The 20,144-nt window shown below is 47.0% G+C and overlaps 1 protein-coding gene across 3 annotated transcripts in view; it reads left to right on the top strand.

The window, feature by feature from the left end:
* Window positions 1-18,774: 18,774 nt before the first annotated feature.
* The window catches only part of LOC142493916 (uncharacterized), a 117,063-nt gene continuing 115,693 nt past the window's right edge, over window positions 18,775-20,144 (top strand). For 2 of the 3 annotated variants that reach the window (XM_075598650.1, XM_075598652.1), the window contains exon 1: window positions 18,776-18,969. The gene's annotated coding sequence lies outside the window, so the exon portion shown is untranslated. Of the gene's footprint in view, window positions 18,970-20,144 lie in introns of all 3 variants that reach the window. The other variant, XM_075598651.1, reaches the window with a different exon arrangement.

Raw genomic sequence — 20,144 nt, forward strand, 5'->3', positions numbered from 1 at the left:
GACAAAGGTTTTTCTGTTAAGGGACCCAAAAGGCAGACTGGGTGACGCCAGACTTGTGGGAGGGGGGCTAGGGAAATGAGCCCCTGATTAGAATAATGCCCACCCCTGTGGGCAGGTACTACCTTGCTTCTCACATGAGGGGGCAAGGGATAGTTGGGTGGAGGTAATTGGTAACCAATGCCTGGCACCCAATGTTAAGGGATAGGCTGAAACCCCATATAAATGAGTGTAAGCTCTTCGTGTCTTCCTTTGTATCCTGTATGCCTGAATGAATTGTCAATCCCGTTCCTGAATGCTTCATTGACCCAAACCCTAAGTAAGTGTTCACATTCTGTGTGTTATTTGTATATCTTGTGTGTTCTCCTTTTTCAAGGAATAAACTATATTTATTATATCTAAGTCGCATTCAATTCAACCCAGTTTATTTTGGTGTATATTATAACCCTGTACAAGCTCCCGTGACGCTGTATTTGACCTTTTATGCATCCAACACCAAGCACACAACGGGACCCTCCACGCTCACCCCTTCCGACTGCAGAATACACCTGTAAGGCCAAGACAAGAGATGACAACCCCGATAAAGCCACGACAAGAGATGATAACCCTGATAAGGCCACGACAGGAGGAAAGAATCATCCCAGACCACCTACCCTCGCCTGCTGCCAGAATGCACACCCGCTCCAGCACCCAGGATTGTAACACTGCCAGACATCATCTTGAGAGAACTGCCCCAGAGCGTCCGGGAGAAATAAAACATCGGATGTGGTGGGCTAGCCCAGAAATATGCCCTGTTCATCTTTAAACACCATGTGACTTTGAGATGTACAGCGAGTGGACCCACAATGTAAATTATGAAGGGAATAAAACCAAGAAGGCTTTACCGGCAAATTTAAGGGACACAATTTTGGAAGAAGTGCAGCGTTATTTTCTTGTTAACACTCATGTTATGAGAACCGTGCGAGACACCATCAATGGCCTTTTGAGGCATATAAGGGCTGGAAGGCCAGCCAATATTCGAACAACCTTTCTGTTTGATTGTTGTGTAGTGTACTGCATAGTAGTTCAAAATTTATAGAAAAATGTTTTTAACCAAAAAAAACAAACCAGTTGTGTTAAATTGTTTCATTGTTTAATGTTTTTAATGCTGCAATCCATAGCTTGTTATAGTTATACAGTATAGTTACTGTATACTGGAATGTAGTAAGGTAAGTACTGTATAATACAGGTACTGTAAGTATGGCACTCAATATATATATATGTATATATATATATATATATATTTATATATATTTACTGTATATATGTATATATATATATATATATATATATATATATATATATATATATATATATATATATATAAACACACACAGTTTTATAGTTATACAGTAAATAGTTAGTGCAATATAGATAAAGTGAAATACAGGCATACCCCGCTTTAAGTACACTCACTTTAAGTACACTCGCGAGTAAGTACATATCGCCCAATAGGCAAACGGCAGCTCACGCATGCGCCTGTCAGCACGTCCTGAACAGCAATACCGGCTCCCTACCTGTACCAAAGCAGTGCGCAAGCGGGGAGACTATAGAGCCTGTTACAAATGCGTTATTTACATCAGTTATGCACGTATATTACGATTGCAGTACAGTACATGCATCGATAAGTGGGAAAAGGTAGTGCTTCACTTTAAGTATATTTTCGCTTTACATACATGCTCCGGTCCCATTGCGTACGTTAATGCGGGGTATGCCTGTATTGTGAAATACTCAATGCTTTTAATGCACTCATTTTTTCTTTTCTTTTCAGAGCTGCAACACTACAGTAACTTGGGGGGGGGGGGGGGCATGTGTAAAAGTATTGTAATGAATTAAATTAAATAACCCTGAGCAAAGCGATTGATTGCAGGAGACCGGACCGATCTGCAGCTTACTGCAGCTAATCACTTGTCTGTGTGCATATTGTATTGATGCACATACTGAAATGTATTGTTTTTAAAAAAAAAAAAAAGAATATATATTTTTTTAAACGGCAGCTTGAATTGCAGCTTTAAACGTAATACTGTACTGTACATTATATTTACCTTCATTATAAACTTTGCCAAACGGGTGGAGATGAGCGACTGTCACTCCCGTAGTCTGCATTATAGTTGACAGGTGATAGCTGGCCTGCTACACCTGTAGTTGACAGCTGATGAAGCTAGAAATCTTTTTGGTATATGTAAGCTTGCTGGTACCTGTATGTGAAATCAGGCTCAGGCTGGAAATTTTGCAGGTATTCCGGCCGGGACAGGTAGCATGGATTGCATTCACCAGGTTTTCACTGACGGTCGGGTATGTTCCCAATTAGATTGTAAGCTCTTCGGAGACAACTTTTCCTAAATGTTACTTTTATTTCTGAAGCACTTCCCATTATGTGTTATCTGTAGGGTGACCAGATTTTGAAAATGAAAAACCGGGACATTTTTTTTTTACATAACAGTTTATTTATTGTAGTACACTTATACTTACGACCATTAGTCTTTGTTACATAGTTGTGTGTGTGTGTCTGTGTTGACCTCACTAATCGAACAAAAAAAACCCAGATGTGAATGATTCTGAACCCCTTAACCAGTGTCAGGACGCCCCCTCTTCACAATTTCTAAAGCAGCAATCCCGCCTGGGATCTTACCTGATCCGCAGCCCCTCAAGGTACTATACTGGAGGGGAGGTGTTCCCTATCTGTCTTCCGAGGTCTCCCGTGTGAAACTTGAGTCAGATCTGGAAGAAAGAAGGGTAGGTTACTTCGGTGTAGGTATACGGCAGTTAAAATAAGACAGGGAGGGTGAGAGAGAAAGATAGAGAGAGGGTGAGAGAGACAGAGAGAGAGGGTGAGAGAGAGAGGGTGAGAGAGAGACAGAGAGAGAGGGTGAGAGAGAGACAGAGAGAGAGGGTGAGAGAGAGACAGAGAGAGAGGGTGAGAGAGAGACAGAGAGAGAGGGTGAGAGAGAGACAGAGAGAGAGGGTGAGAGAGAGACAGAGAGAGACAGAGAGAGGGTGAGAGAGACAGAGAGAGGGTGAGAGAGACAGAGAGTGGGTGAGAGAGACAGAGAGTGGGTGAGAGAGACAGAGTGGGTGAGAGAGAGACAGAGAGAGAGACAGAGAGTGGGTGAGAGACAGAGAGTGGGTGAGAGAGACAGAGAGTGGGTGAGAGAGACAGAGAGTGGGTGAGAGAGACAGAGAGTGGGTGAGAGAGACAGAGAGTGGGTGAGAGAGACAGAGAGTGGGTGAGAGAGACAGAGAGTGGGTGAGAGAGACAGAGAGTGGGTGAGAGAGACAGAGAGTGGGTGAGAGAGACAGAGAGGGGGTGAGGGAGAGAGGGTGAGGGAGAGATGGTGAGGGAGAGAGGGGGAGGGAGAGAGGGTGAGGGAGAGAGGGGGAGGGAGAGAGGGAGACAGACACGGGTACACACACACACACACACACACACACACTGGTACACACACACAGGTACACACACACACAGGTACACACACACTGGTACACACACACTGGTACACACACACTGGTACACACACACACACTGGTACACACACACACACACACACACACACACACTGGTACACACACACACATTGGTACACACACACACATTGGTACACACACTGGTACACACACACACACTGGTACACACACACACACACACACACACACACTGGTACATACACACACACACACACACACACTGGTACACACACTGGTACACACACACACACTGGTACACACACACACACACACACACACACACTGGTACACACACACACACACACACACACACACACACACACTGGTACACACACACACACACACACACACACACACACACACACACACACACACACACACACACACACGTACACACACGTACACACACTGGTACACACACACACACACACTGGTACACACACATACTGGTACACACACACACACACACAGACACTGGTACACACAAACACACACACACACACAGACACTGGTACACACACACACACACACACACTGGAGTACAGAGGCAGCCACGAGCAGGTGGCTCTCCGCCTCCCCCTGCACCCACCCCCGCGCCCATCTCCCGCACCTAGGGGGGGGGGGGGATAGGAGCGCCGGGACACAAAGGTAAACTGCCGCCCCCCCTCCCCCGGCGGGCAGCCACGGGTTCCCGGGGCAGAATGGGGGAACACCGCACAGCCACCACTGCCAGCCCCCGCGCCCATCTCCCGAACCAAGGGGACAGGTGGGGGGGGGGGGGGAAGAGAGCGCCAGGACAGGAGGCAAAGGATCAAAACCCACCTCCTATCCCCCCGGGCGGGCAGAGGGGGGGAAACACCGCGCAGAAGAGCCAGGAGCCGCGGGCAGAGACACACACCACATGTGCTCTGCCGCAGGAAGCGGAAGCCCCGCCCCCAGGCACCCTTCCTCCATTCCACATGCCGGTCCTTGGTGAAGGATGATGCCGGGGGGCGGGGCTTAATGCCGGGACGCTGGGGATTGGCCAACAAGGTAGGAAACTGCCGGAGGGGGGGGGGGGGAGGCATTAAAAAAAAAAATACTTACCAGCGGGGCTGCTGCAGTCTCCTCCTCCGCGCCGCCGCAGACTCGCGCACAGCGCACAGTGCACCGCAGCTAATCACTCGCGCACCGCCGGGGACAAAAAAAAAAACAATGGGGACACATTGAGGAAAATCCGGGACATTTCCGGTACACACAGAAAACCGGTACAGCTCCCGAAAAATCGGGACTGTACCGGCAAAAGGGGGACGGGTGGTCACCCTAGTTATCTGTATTATTTGTTTGTTATGTATATGATTGTGACGTGTAGTACTGCTGTGAAGCGCTATGTAAATTAATGGCGCTATATAAATAAAGAAATTACATTAATTAAATTACTCACCCAATGAGAAGGCAGGCCACTATTTCAGTGTTTTTAATTCAAATAACATTGGACTTACAGTGTTTCTTTAAATGTACTTGAGCACCCATACCCAAATCTTGTATTATTATTATAAATATAACTGGTGCCTTGTTCATGGATAGGATGGAACTGGCAAGTGTTTATTGTGTGGAAAATTGTGATGCTGGTACACCTTGCACACCTGTGGCCAGCTGTCACAGATCGTGCACAGATACCTGAGCAAGAGCAGAGACTGGCTTAAAGGGTAAAAAAATAGACCTTGTTTTAGAGAGGATGGGTCATATGGCAAAGTGCATGGATGGTCTCTATTCACTTGTGGTTAGACAGCTACAAGAGAGACCACGACATCAGGGGGAAGCTTATTCACCCCCCCTCCCCCCCATGTGTCTCCAAGCACCAAGCAATACTAGCACCGCCTACCATAGTTACTATAATGAACTATGGTAGCCGCAAAACCCCATTTGGCAGCCATGAGTCACCCGCTGTCAAGGGGCCACGACATGCCAATAACTACCGGAAAAACGCACTTAATTTTACGCGGATACAGAAACTGTAAGGCTTGCTTCATCTCTACGTGTAATCAGTTATCCAATAGCAGCAAAAACATATTCTTCCAAGCTATTGGACCATTGTTGATAATCACACGCTGTATATTTCATATTAGAACATACTGCATATGAAACAATATTCAAGCAATTTAAAAAAAAATTAAAATGATTTAATACTTCTTACAAAGTATTCGCTTTTTATATATAGAGTAGATTTACATGTTAGTAATAATGAAAATCAAAAGCAGTGGTACTGAAGTCATTGAAACATTAATATCTTTCTCTTTGATGCCATGTGAAGCTGACGTCTCATATAATGTGCTGCTTCGTTAAGGGTCGGGTTGTGAGTAACTCTAAGGTCAGCTGTGACCTACGGATAACTAGCGCATCATTAAGTAGCCACGCTCTGGGGATAGGCGCTGTCAGTGGGAACGCTTCTTTGCATCTCATTAGCACTAACGTCTGTTGTACTAACGGAAGAGCTCGTTATGGCTAAAAACAGCACTTAAAACTGCGTTTGTGAGCTTTGAAGATCCCCGTTCGCACGATGCGTTAACGTCACTTAGCACATTGTTAAGTAAATAACAACGTTCTGTGGATCTGGACCCTAGTGCTTAGTGTAGTTACAAAAACGTATATACTGTATTGGATACTTGTGTAGACATTAGTGGAAACGCTGCTCTTTTCACTTATTTTGGGGAAACCAATATAAGACAACACATACATAACATTTGTTCTCTGTGAATCACATTAAAGATGGCTACCTCCCTAATACCTCCATCCCTTTCATCATACATACCATTATTCTGCTGCAAAGGTTTGCTGTGTGTTTGTACAGTATAAAGTGAATGGATACACAGAAGCATATGGAGGGGGACAGAGAACAAGGGAACACAGACCACAACCACTCTTGGATTGCAGCAAACACTGATTTGGCTGCCAACTTTTTTAAATGAATGGTGTTGTGTTTCCTGCCGTACAATTCATCAAGTATGATTAGATGTTACAGAATAAGTATTCATCAATTGTAATTAATTAAATCTAGCCACTGCTTTTAGTCTTGTGTAACGGATTTTCTGGCTAAGACTGACCCACCCAATCTCACATTGGCCCATCTGGTCTAACCAGTCCCCATTACATGGTAGTGTCTGGTGGTGCACCTGTTGGCAACAGGACTCCTGAGTCTCCCACATGATGTTGTGTGGGGATGTCAACCCAGACAGGCTGCTGAGGTAGTATGCTTGAGTCCTACCTACATACAGTGCAGCGCCTCCACCTCATCAGGATCTCTGCATCCGCAGGGAGATGGTTCTGATGAGGAACTCCTTCTCGGTGGTGCCTTCCGCTAGAGAGTAACTTCAGTCTCACACAGTGGAGTTGATTTAAAACTGGACATCTTTATTGGTTGATGGTATGGGCCAGCTGCCCTTCACAGCCAGCAACTCAGCCGCTCACCTTGGCTGGTACTTCCCTTTGAAAGGTATGCTCTGCTAATGAAGTGGAATCACCTCCTGTGCCAGGTCCCTGGACACAGTGTAGGCCCAGCCAGCCTGGCTGCTGCTGTGCCCTCAATTAGAGCAGTGTCACTAGTTGCTTCACTAGTACACTCTGGCCTTCTGTTCTGCTCAACCTTGTAGAACTCACTAACTTTGGACAGTGCTGTGCCTTTTATACCTCAGGAACCTGGCACATTTCTGATGTCACTAACAGTGGACTCAGAGCATGTTACCCCTCCCCTTGGATACATATGACACCTCACCAGTGTGTGAGGACAAACCTCCATGATGGATGCTGGCAACCCTGTACTTACCAGGCTTACTGCCAGCATGAGGGAAAACTGTAGACCATTTAACAACATGGCTACACTTGCTTGTAGTAATAATTGTGAAATATTAACACTATACACCAGGGGTGGTCAACTTCAGTCCTTAAGGGTCACCAGCGGGTCAGGTTTGAAGGATATCCCTGCTTCAGCACAGGTGGCTTAATCAGCGGCTCAATCAAAGACTGAGCCACTGATTGGGCCACCTGTGCTGAAGCAGGGATATCTTTAAAACTTGACCTGTTGGTGGCCCTAGGCGGCTGGAGTTGGCCACTCAAGCTCTACACCCACCAGCTTTTATCTACTAACACGTTGAAAAGATGGTTTGGGGTAATAAATCTGTTTTTTTAACATATTGGCTGGATGATAACATTCCTCTGCTTGGTGACGGATTGAGCACATTCCTGAAAATTGTCCGCAGGCTGTAATTTTTCATCATTAAACAGGTGTCAATCATAATATGTGAAAAGACATTTACACGGCTGGGGTTTATGAAAAAGAATGGTACGTGTCTGTTTTCTTTCTTGATGGATGTTTAAGTCCAAAAACAATATTTACTATGTAAATACTGATAAAAACTCAAGTAATGTCTGATCATGTCCTTGTCATAACAGCAGATGAAGTGAGTACATTTTATGATGTGTTGCTGGAATGGATTATCATTAGTATACACTGTGTTGGCAAAGCATTACAATACCCCACAAATACATGCAGACATACTGTAGGCAACCCCATAGCAATGCCTTTGGTCTACACTGTATATGTAAAACTGACTCTCAATTCAAAACACATCAGGCATTAGCATTAGCACGCCTTTACTCCCATTCCTATGTGGCCTCAGATCCCAGCTTATAATAATGATAATAATAGCAACTTAAATATAAAGCGCTTTTCTCCCAATGGGACTCAAAGCGCATCACAATTACAAAAAGAAAGAAAAAATAAGGTTATAAAAGAGACCAAACACAAGGAAAGATACAATACAGGATGAGACCAGGGTTGCCACCTTCGACTGACGGTCAACCCGGAGATTTTTAAAAAAAAATGACACTGTGTTGCCATGACAACGGGATGCTATGTAACGTCACGCGGCGTCAAGTCGCCATGACAACGTGGCACCGCATGACGTCGTGACATCATGTGGCGTCTCATTGTCATGGCAACGAGCATCACGTGATGCTGTTACGTCACGTGACGTTCCCTTTGGCATGGCAACGCAGCGCCATTTGACGCCGCGCAGCCATATTGAGAGTAGTTGCAGGGGGAGATGGCGGGAGACTGCTATTGCTGGCACTATTGCTGCGTTAATGGTATATGGAATTATACCTTACATAATTTCTATTATTTATAACTAACGCTGATGACAATTGTTGCAAACAGAGTCGTCACTGATCAATATTAATTTATTACAATGTTTACCTCAGTTAACTTTACTTGAGTTAATTTAACAAAGACAAGGTTACCTCATTGCTAGCAAAAGGGAGGAACTGAAGCTGCTTTACTGTAAAGAGAGAGAGGGGGAGAAGAGAGAGAGAGGGGGGGGAGGAGAAGAGAGAGAGAGAGAGGGGGGAGGAGAAGAGAGAGAGAGAGAGGGGGAGGAGAAGAGAGAGAGAGGGAGGAGAAGAGAGAGAGGGGGAGGAGAAGAGAGAGAGAGAGGGGGGGAGGAGAAGAGAGAGAGAGAGAGGGGGAGGAGAAGAGAGAGAGAGAGGGGGGGAGGAGAAGAGAGAGAGAGAGGGGGAGGAGAAGAGAGAGGGGGAGGAGAAGAGAGAGGGGGAGGAGAAGAGAGAGAGAGGGGAGAAGAGAGAGGGGAGAAGAGAGAGGGGGGGGGGAGAAGGGAGAGGGGGGGAGAAGGGAGAGGGGGGGAGAAGGGAGAGGGGGGGGGAGAAGGGAGAGGGGGGGGGAGAAGGGAGAGGGGAGAGGGGGGGGGAGAGGGGGGGGAAGAGGGGGGGGGGAGAAGGGAGAGGGGGGGGAAGAAGGGAGAGGGGGGGGGAGAAGGGAGAGGGGGGGATAAGGGAGAGGGGGGGGGAGAAGGGAGAGGGGGGGAGAAGGGAGAGGGGGGGGGAGAAGGGAGAGGGGGGGAGAAGGGAGAGGGGGGGGAGAAGGGAGAGGGGGGGGAGAAGGGAGAGGGGGGGGGAGAAGGGAGAGGGGGGGAGAAGGGAGAGGGGGGGGGGAGAAGGGAGAGGGGGGGGGAGAAGGGAGAGGGGGGGGAGAAGGGAGAGGGGGGGGAGAAGGGAGAGGGGGGGGGGAGAAGGGAGAGGGGGGGGGAGAAGGGAGAGGGGAGAGGGGAGAGGGGGGGGGGAGAGGGGGGGGAAGAGGGGGGGGGGGAGAAGGGAGAGGGGGGGGAGAAGGGAGAGGGGGGGAGAAGGGAGAGGGGGGGATAAGGGAGAGGGGGGGATAAGGGAGAGGGGGGGGGATAAGGGAGAGGGGGGGGGATAAGGGAGAGGGGGGGGAGAAGGGAGAGGGGGGGAGAAGGGAGAGGGGGGGATAAGGGAGAGGGGGGGGAGAAGGGAGAGGGGGGGAGAAGGGAGAGGGTGGGGGAGAAGGGAGAGGGGGGGGAGAAGGGAGAGGGGGGGAGAAGGGAGAGGGGGGGGGGAGAAGGGAGAGGGGGGGGGAGAAGGGAGAGGGGGGAGGAGGGAGGGAGAGGGGGGAGGAGGGAGGGAGAGGGGGGATAAGATACATGGGGGTGGTGTGTGTTCTCTAGCAGGGTTTCTAAGAATGTTACTGTGTTGCTTATGTGCCAATCGATCTTGTCTAATAAAAACTACAACTCCCATGATCCCCTGCGTGTGAGCATGTGCAGTAGAGCATAGGGCTGTGACCCGGATGTAGTAGGCAGTGAAGTGCACACAGATAGTCCCATGAGAAATGCAGAGGATCTGTGAGTGATGTAGCAATGCGAACTCACTTACTGTGCTGCCCTGTCTGTAACACCCCGCCCACCCGGAGATTTCAGGGACAAACCCGGAGCCCGGAGAAGGGGATGCCAAACCCGGAGTCTCCGGGTGAAACCCGGAGAGGTGGCAACCCTGGATGAGACGGTACTGTATGTAATGGATTTTCTGACCTGACTGACCCACCCAATCTCACATTGGCCCCTGTGGTCTAACCAGTCCCCATTACATGGTAGTGTCTGGTGGTGCACCTGTTGGCAACAGGACTCCTGAGTCTCCCGCATGATGGTGTTTGGGGATTGTCAACCCAGACAGGCAGCTGAGGTAGTGTGTGCGAGTGCTACCTATATCCAGTGCAGCGCCTCCACCTCATCAGGATCTCTGCATCCGCAGAAAGATGGTTCTGATGAGGAACTCCTTTTTGGTGGTGCCTTCCACTGGAGAGTAACTTCACACTCACACAGTGGGGTTGTCTTTGAACAGGGCATCTTTATTGGCATGGTGGTATGGGCAAGCTTCCCCTCACAGCTAGCAGCTCAGCCGCTCATCTCTCTGCTGCACTCCATTAGGAAGGTTCCTTCTCCTCTAATAGAGTTGCTCTCCACCTCTCCTCTCAAGGAGATTCACCAGCTTGTCTGTCTGCTTTGAGCTGCACAGACTCACAGCTCTTGCATCAGACACTGCAACACTGTTGCAGACCTCCACGTGCCTCTCACTGAACAGAGTCAGAACACCAACAGGAATGAACTCCTAACTTTAGGCAGTGCTGTGTCTTATATCACCTCCAGAAAAAAAGACACTCTCTGTGTCACTAAGGGTGGACACAAAGCCTGTTGTCACTTCCTTTGGGACATATGACACCTCACCAGGGTTTGAGGGCAAACCTCCATGATTGTTGCTGGCAATCCTGCATACTTACCAGGTTTACTGCCAGCATGAGAAAGAGATATGTACACCAATTTTACACATGGCTACATGTAGTTATTAAATGTCGGACAGGTTGTGGTTTATTAATTAAATGCCGGGGTAAACAGGTAGGTCTTGAGCCTGTTTTTATAGAGTTCCAGAGAGGGGGCCTCTCGAACTGTACGTGGCTGACTGTTCCAGAGAGTGGGAGCAGCGTGGCGAAAAGCTCGGGCCCCAAAGGAAGTCAAGGAGATTCTGGGAACTGATAGGAGTCCTTCATCTGCAGATGGATTGAGCGAATGGGAGTGTAGTGAGCTAGAAGCTCTCAGATAGCTGGGACCCTGGTCACGTACACTGTAGGGCTTTGAATGTCAACAAGCCAATCTTGAAATACATTTTACATTGATTACATTGTTCATCTTCAAGACGCAGCAATATAGGACCCAGGATTGTCTGGATTGCTTAAAATGTAGGAGGACAAGTTTTACCAGAATTCTTTCAATAACTACGGTTATGTCTGAGTATTAAGGATTCAAACAAAAACATAAATACAGTCGTTTTGCAAGTCATCGGCTAACTCCTTCCTATGTCCCATACACACCGCTCCTTACCAAATTCTGCCACCTCCACCTCCCTAATATTGCCAGAATAGGCCCCTTTCACAACCCAGCGGGGGGTTGCGGGTGTAGTTATCCCCTTCATTACCTTAGCGGTTAATACAAATAAGGTAATGAAGGGTTTAACTTCTTTCGCTACCACCCGATAGGCCTAAACATCCATCATTGGAGCTACTACTGCCGTCACCCAATCCCTCTACCTATAATAAACAAAAATATACCCAACAACCCTACTACCCCACTCCCCCCCCCCAACACATACAATATAGTAATGGGCAAAATAACTATTATCCAGATATGGATAATAGCTCATTTGTCCATTCAAAATAAAACATTAGCCAGCCAGCATAAATAAAGTAAATAAAGCTTTCAACTTACCCCTGTCATCATGAAAGGCGTCATCTTCAGCATACACCAGGTCCATGTCCTCCAAGCACAGCAAGAGTACATGAAAATATACAATCTAATGGCCCCTAACCCCTAAATCACGTAGCGATTAATAACCGCTATAGCAATTAAGGGATTAATCCCCATTCCCTGCTACCCACCCAGGAGGCCTAACTACACACCTCGGCCCCACTATTCCCACCCTGTACCCATTGATTGGCACAGTGGTATATCATACCCATATTATATGGGCATTATAACCAACTATAGCCAAAAATAGACAATAATAAAAGAAATACACAAGCACCTAAACACCCCAACAATAAAAGAATTAAAAAGCCTATAGCACACTTGAATAACATTTATCTATCACCAAAACAGCAAATAAAAAATTATGTTATTCCAAACATAAGAATAGCATTTAATAAACACCTATCCAACCAATTCAAGAAATAAAACCACTAGCCAACAAAACAATAAATTAATTTAAACCACTAACCAACAATTTAATCAAAACAATAAACAGAATTTGAAAAAATTACAATCAATTCAAAACAAGCATTTGCCAAAAAAATGCATTGCCAGGCACTGTATTTATCTGTACCCTAAAGGGGCACAGATTAATACATTAGCAGTCAATGGGCAGTCACAAACATAAAAATAAATAAATACAATAAAAAAACATTTACATACATTCAATATTTTCTTTACCTTTAGAAGTCTTCACCCTCCGAATTGTATGAGGATGCTCTCGACCCTCGACTTCATCACCCGCAATCCAACTCCATCCTCCTTCAAGATCAGCATCAGGTAAAAAAAATCTTCTTTCTTTGATCTTCTTTCACCTTCTTCTATCTTCATCTGTCATCATTTTCTTCTTTTCTTTAAGCCGTGTTAGCAACACTCAAAAAACTGTCCGCGATATTTTTTTGAAGGGTTATAGACTAGGCCCCTTAGTGTAAATGTCTACAATACATCATTGAGAATGAAGTGCATTTGTAATTATATTAATTTAGGGTTAAGGGATACATTGGATGAAAAACAATTGTAGTATCACACATCACATGTGTATGTTTACATATTCATAGTTAAATTGTCAGTACTTTATATCTGTAGTCAGGCTCATCAACAGCTATTCCGTGACCCAAGACTGAGTGTTGGACCTGGGCCCGGTACCTGAGCAGGGAGGAAAAGGGGGGCTGAATCTTACCTGGCAGTGGGGGTAGCGGTAAGATAGGGCTCTGCAGCAGAGGGAAGCTCGGGCCCCGGCAGCCCACAGAAGCCCTAGCAGCCGGACATGGAAGTTGGTCCCGACTTCCAAGCTGGTCAAACTTCCGGCATTGGCCGGCCTGACCTAGCCTGGGGGTTGGGGCAAAGGATGGTCCTACAGCAGAGACGTGTAAGTTGGGTCTGACTTCCATGCAGGCTGAACTTCTGGCATTGACCGTCTGTGCCCTCTGGAGCCGATGGGCCTGGCTCTCCACCCCTACCCCTTCAGCCCTGTCTGTAGTGATTGACTTTCTTAGAGTTATGAACTATATACAACTCTCCACAGTTTAAAGACTTAAAGGAGCAATCTCCATATGCTAAATTTTGTTGATTCCCCCCCCCACCCCCTTTTTTTTTTTTACAAGGATGGGAAGCAGGGGGTCCCTGAAGATGAGCCACATTAATTACAGGTCCGCAGACTAACTAATTCCCGCGATACATACTTATACTAAATTTCCTGTGTGACGCATGCCAATAAAAAGTAGCAATGTCATCAGAAATTAAGGCTCAGGTTCGGGGACCCTGCTTCCCACCCATGTAAAAATAAAGTGGTAGAGCAGGGATCAATTACACCTTTAAGTTACATTTATTTTTACTTTGTGTAGCCTGGAGCTCCCGTGGCTCCTGGAGACCCCCCTCCTCTTCTGCAGCGCGGTCGCGGGTGTGTCGACAGACCCGACGGCTGCTTCCAAGGGTGGGGGCCGGAGCAGGGAGCAGCGCGTCTTCCCCTGCCTGCGGCCGGTTGCCGGGGACGCGATCGGGCCGTTGCTAGGGCCGCGGTCGCGTCGCTAGGGTCCCGGCGGTTAGTGAAGAGGGCGCCACCATTGAGGAGAGACTCGCGCATGCGCAGTGATCGTGCAGGCGCAGGTAAGGCCCCAGAGTTAGGGAGAAGTCGCGCGAGTGTAGGGAAAGGCCACGGAACAGTGAGGCAGTCCCAGATAGCTTGTGCAGGCGCAGGCCAGGAGAGAGAAAGCCCGCGAAGCCCTAGCCTACCAGGGAAGGCTCTGAGGGGGGACTACGAGTCCCATGAGCCTCTGCACGCACCACGTGATGCCAGGGAGCCAGTAGGGCTTAGGATGACTTGGCAGAGGAGAAGAGATACATTGTTTGGGCTGCAGCTACGCAGTCAGTTGGAGTCCGGGAGCTGTGAGGGAAGCAAGGGTGCGGGGAGTGAGTGCAGCTCCTGCATTCAGATAGGTACCCACATCCCAGGTAGGCCCCAACTCCCCACCAGTTTAGGGGGTAATTATAAGGGACAGCCCCAGTTAGGGACTCTGCCCTTAGTGTGAGTGCTGCCTTGTCAGAGTCACGGCTGTTAGTGCTGTGAGGTCTGACAGGCAGGCACCGTGTTGTGCAGCCGGTTGCTGTACGTACCCAGTACTAGGTCCCAGTCACCTTGAGGTAGCGCTAGGGGTAGGATGCCTGAAGGGATATTCTGTTAACGAGGTCAGGAATTCGGGAGAGGATCTGCACTAGGCTAGCCAACAGTAGGTAGACGCCTGGGGCAGTGCGTTACTGCAAGTACTAGGTACTAGTTAGCTGGAGTCAGGACCGGGAGAGCTAGGGGGACAGGATAGGCCTGTTAACCCCTTAGGTCCCAGGTAGGTCCTCACTCCCCAGTTAGTGGTGCTCCAGGGACAGGCCCTAGGTGAGGGACCCTGTCATGTTAGAGTGCCAGTGTTAGATAGGGATCAGCGGACGCTGCGCTTCCTGCCAGGAGACGTGGGCTTAAGTCTGTGCCCAGAGAGAGACTATCTTCAGGGTGGGATCGCCCCTGGCGGACCCCAAGCAAGGAACCACTGGATCAGACGGGATCCAGGTCGACAGATCCTTTGAGAAGTAGTTGCAGGCCCGAGTGCAGGAGCACTCGGCAGGTAACCCCTTTTGTCAACAAGTGCACCAAACAGTTCCATTAGTTAGTGACTGCGCAGTCACCCATATTCTCCCACCCTCCCTCCCCACCCAACTCCCCCCCCACTAAGAGGGACACCCGTTATACTTGTGAAATTGTGGATATGGTTCTGGTGGAGCACGAGACGCAAAAGAAGTCAGTGTCCTCTAGAGAGGACAACCGTTATTATGCTTGGATCTTTTTATGGTTATTCACAAGTAAACCTCATAGGTATCCTACAATAGACACACTCTTTGTATCTCCCACCAAGAACCCCAGAAGATACACCCCAGGCTCTACACTACATAGAATCTAAGAGCCTCCCCTGAACAAAGAAACGTTCCAGAGGATTCACCCCAGGCTCTCACTAGCGGAGGCTCAGACCTCCTGCTGCAGCCATGCAGTACACACCGAACACCGGATAACCCTAGTCACACCCACACTATGTATGCGATTGGGTGGGTGGAATACCCGTTACATTTGCATGATACACTTTACTTTGATAAGCTAAAATTATGGCCCATTGTCTCCTGACATTGGCAGTGGCTACTTGTGTCAGTTCCTATTTTACAATTCAACCAGCAGTTTGCAAGCAGCCCACGTCTGCACAATACGGGCTAATTTCAGACGATTGAAAAACGGCTAAGCAGGCAGGAAACGAGGCTGCAGAGAGAAGAAAACAATTATTGTCAGTGAAGAGGGAGGAGCTAATTTCCCCGCCAACATTTGTAGAATTTAGCTTAAAAAGTGGCTGTTTCAAACATATTTTGGAATTACAGGTACAGTGATGTATCAGTTCTCTGGGTCATGAGAGTAAGGGTAGCGGTCTTAGAACACAGACAAGTAAAATCTATGGACAGTGCATTCTGAGAAGTATGGTGGGAACCGTTGGTCAGTGGCGCTATGACTGCGGTGACACCATTTCCCCCCTGCCCCAAATAGGTAGGTTTTGGTGGGTTTGGTTTTTAGGGATGAAAGGGAGGAGATTGTGGACTGGAGGCTATTCAAATGGTGAACAGAGGGGAATCTTCCTCTTACCTGTTACAGAAAGTTGGTAGTCCCGCCTACCCTCCCGGCATAGTATGCAGGGGCCATGGCATGGTTCTGTTGCGTCAGTGAATTTGGTTCATGGGCCATTGTGGATTTTCTTTGGAATTGATCTGTGTGTTGCCATAAGGGATTGTGATGGTATTTTCTTGTCACAGCTGTTTGTGTTTTGTGAGCTGCTGGTAGATTGTGGCCTGCAGCATTGGGATTGTTAATACCTCACGGAAGAGGCTGTGTGAAGCTCTGCCTGGTGGTGGGAATGAAGGTTTCCTCCCAAAGGTGAATATGTTACAGTATGTATATATGATGAGCTCCTTATATGGCCAATATGGAGTCAAAAGTAACATACATTCGTGGAGTCAAGACATTGGAACGAGTAGTCAGGCATGGTACTGTTGGCCGCCTCCTGCAGTGTCGCGTTGCCATGGTGTAAGAGAAACTGCCCTGTCAATTGGAGAAGGGCTGGAGGCCTGTGACTGGAAACACACACAACACTGCACCTTGCAGACTTTCCCGGGAAGATTTTAGCACGTCTTGACACTGCCCACTCTGATCAGATAAGACGTACGAGCCCAGGAAACCAAAGAAATGAAACGAAACACAAGCCAGGTTTCAAATCCTTAGTCTCAGTTTATTACTCATAGGGTAATGACTTTTATACAGGAAAAAGAAGATATTGATTAGAGGCGTAACATAGGCGTAACTTGGGCGTGACATGGGAGTGACATGGGCGTGACATACATAGTGGAATGATCTTGGGCGTAATTCTCCCAAGACAGGCACTGTCTGGAATACATAGCCCTTTCATTGTCCATGTTACCAAACAACCTTGAATTAGCAACTATGTAAGGTAAATTTTGCTTTTCCCAGACAACTAGTCTATGGATTACTTGATTAAAACAGCAGAAAGCTGACAGCATAGAAAAATGTATCTTTGCAAAAAGCTGAGTACAGAGAAAAATGCATCTTGGCAAAAACTGAATATATGGGAAATAATATTTCAGCAAAAGGCTGACTACATAATTTTAGCAAGCCAGTCACAGACAAAATGGATGATTTTACACAAAGCAGCTTCTGGCCTACTGTTCCTAACAACTCCCTCCTTTTGTTCTCTGAGGAACAATACCCTTACTGGGTACTCTTCTGTATGACTAGAGATTTGTAAGGACCAATAGTGTCATATATTCTGTCCATGGCCACATATGTATTGTAAGTCGCATACATAGCAGGAGATGAAACTGAAGTTTTCTTTGAGACAAATGAGAGCATTGCGCACTTAGCACAGTGAAAGATAATAAAAATTGCTGTGATTATGCTAATGACTACAATAAAACCATAGAGAATTTTCATACCCAATTCTCCAATCCAACTAGTGAGTCCTGACATCTAGTTTAAGCTCAAACCTGGAGATTCTTGACGCATCCTAGCCTGGATCTCCTGTAGCTTATTCATGTCTTGAGTAATAGCGCCAGATGCATCCTCAATATAGGCACAGCACTTCTGTCCTACAAGTTTACAAACACCTCCCTGTGAGGCTAGCAGATAATCAAGAGCCATTCTGTTCTGTAATATTACGATGCGGATTTGCTCTTGTTGACAAAACAAGTCTGCACTCAATATACTGTACATGAAAAAATCATAATGTGATAATATCAATAGGACAATAAAACTCCTATATGTTTCTAAATGATCGACAACTAACCTGATTCATCAGATTTCCTCTTGACAAAGGGTTGTATCTCGAAACGTTAAGGATTTCTCAGGTGTGTCTGCCGTACAGGCATACCCCGGTTTAAGTACACTCACTTTAAGTACACTCGCGAGTAAGTACATCTCGCTCAATAGGCAAACAGCAGCTCACGCACGCGCCAGTCAGCACGTCCTGAACAGCAATACCGGCTTCCTACCTGTACCGAAGCTGTGCGCAAGCGGGGAGACTATAGAGCCTGTTACAAATGCGATATTTACATCAGTTATGCATGTATAGGATGATTGCAGTACAGTATAAGCATCGATAAGTGGGAAAAAGGTAGTGCTTCACTTTAAGTACATTTTCGCTTTACATACATGCTCCGGTCCCATTGCGTACGTTAATGTGGGGTATGCCTGTATTTTTTTTATTTTTTTTTTTTTTTTTATATTGCACTATAGATATTATCACATTGGATTGTTTGCACTTATTTGACATTAACTTTCAACTTGCACAGAGTTTTTCTCTGACTTTGTTTTTTTTTAGAGTGGGTTCCGTTTTGGGGGGCCTTGTCATGGGATTCTGCCCTTCATTATTACATTTAAGGGTAGATTATTTAAATTGAGTGCACTGCTACCCTTTTCCGGGAGCTCTATATGCAGCACTGCATACTAGGTAGCCCGTACTTCCTCTTTGTTATTGTATTGAAGTATTTTATTTGTTGCATGAACTGCATGTTTTCTCAAGGTAGGTCCTTATCTATCACTGCGGAATGAGGAAGAGGCTAGAAAACCATGCACAAAGGTTAGCAAGCTCCCATGAATTGCTGTAGGTTAGGTGCCTATCACTTTCGAAACATACAGGAGTTAAGAAACGTATTTGTCCGTTTTGCAAAGAGAACACGTCCTCTCGGTGCTGAGCAGGGGAGAGAAGACCAGGCACCTATACACTGTCAGGTAAGTCCTCTTTCTGTCTGTTATGTTTTTTGTGTGTGTTGTTTGTTCTTGTCGACAACAAACCTAAGCAAAGTCATCCACTTGGAAAAAAAACTTGTCAGGCTCAGGCTGAATACAGTATCTACAGTAACTCTTTGAGAAAGCCCCAGCATTGGAGAAACGCGTTAGAGGTGCGGGGGGTGTCATCCCTTCACTTTTTCATCCATGCATCAATAAAGAATTTCACAGCACAGTCCAGCCTTCGCTTTATTGCTGCACGGCAGTGCCCGTTGCTTTACCTCCTCCCCGGTGAGGAGATTGTTCCTGAATACAGTATCATCTATGTTCAGAAAGGAACGTATCCGCAGGGTTGGGGATGGTTGCTGTGCTTTGTACACTGTCTATTATAGAAGCTCTTTGCACTCTGGCTTCCATTCTGTCCCACCGACTCTCAGGAGCTGGGATTGCACAGCAGGGCAGCTACACTAGATTTGGAACACGGTTGTAGGAACCAGGTCGGAGGCCGGCTTCGGCCATCGTTTCGGAGACATAGGCTACAGAAGCAATCGTGGGAAGTCTGAGCCCCACTATGATACCATCAAATATAACATTCTTTTCAAAATTGCCTTCGATGCACCAACGTTCGTGGGGAAATAGGAATAGAGGGATTTGCACCTCTGAAAAGGTTTAACTTCAATGACGGCTTTCATACTTTATAGGGAAACCCTTGGGATATAATATGTCAATACAAATGCAGATAGTGCTCAGCCCCTGAGTCAGTACACTGTCTGAATGTGGGCTTCTTGATCAGATGCACTAGAGCGGTAATGCTCAAAGGGCTATAAAAAAAAGTAGTTCTACTAATTCTGATTACAGGGAATCTTAATGCTTTCATATAGGGAGATGGAACTCTGAGGGGGGCCATTTTCTGATTGTGAAGATACATTGGCATACAGTATATGAAAGTGTGTTTTTAAGAAATGTACACCTTTAAGAGCTTACACTGCAATCACTGCTGCAGTGTCAGTTAGCACAGCGAGTTTTCAGACAGGTAAGGCAGGGCAGAGAGAACTTAAAAGATACGGTAGGCTCACTGATCTATTTGTCCTTAGGCTGTAGGAGTAACTTGCTGGTAAGAAAACCGCCCTTAATGTGGGTGAGCCGGGTTCAAATGCTGGGGTCACCTGCTTGTGATC

The sequence above is a fragment of the Ascaphus truei genome, chromosome 4 (genome assembly GCF_040206685.1).
Source record: "Ascaphus truei isolate aAscTru1 chromosome 4, aAscTru1.hap1, whole genome shotgun sequence".
In the NCBI taxonomy this organism is placed as follows: Eukaryota; Metazoa; Chordata; class Amphibia; order Anura; family Ascaphidae; genus Ascaphus; species Ascaphus truei.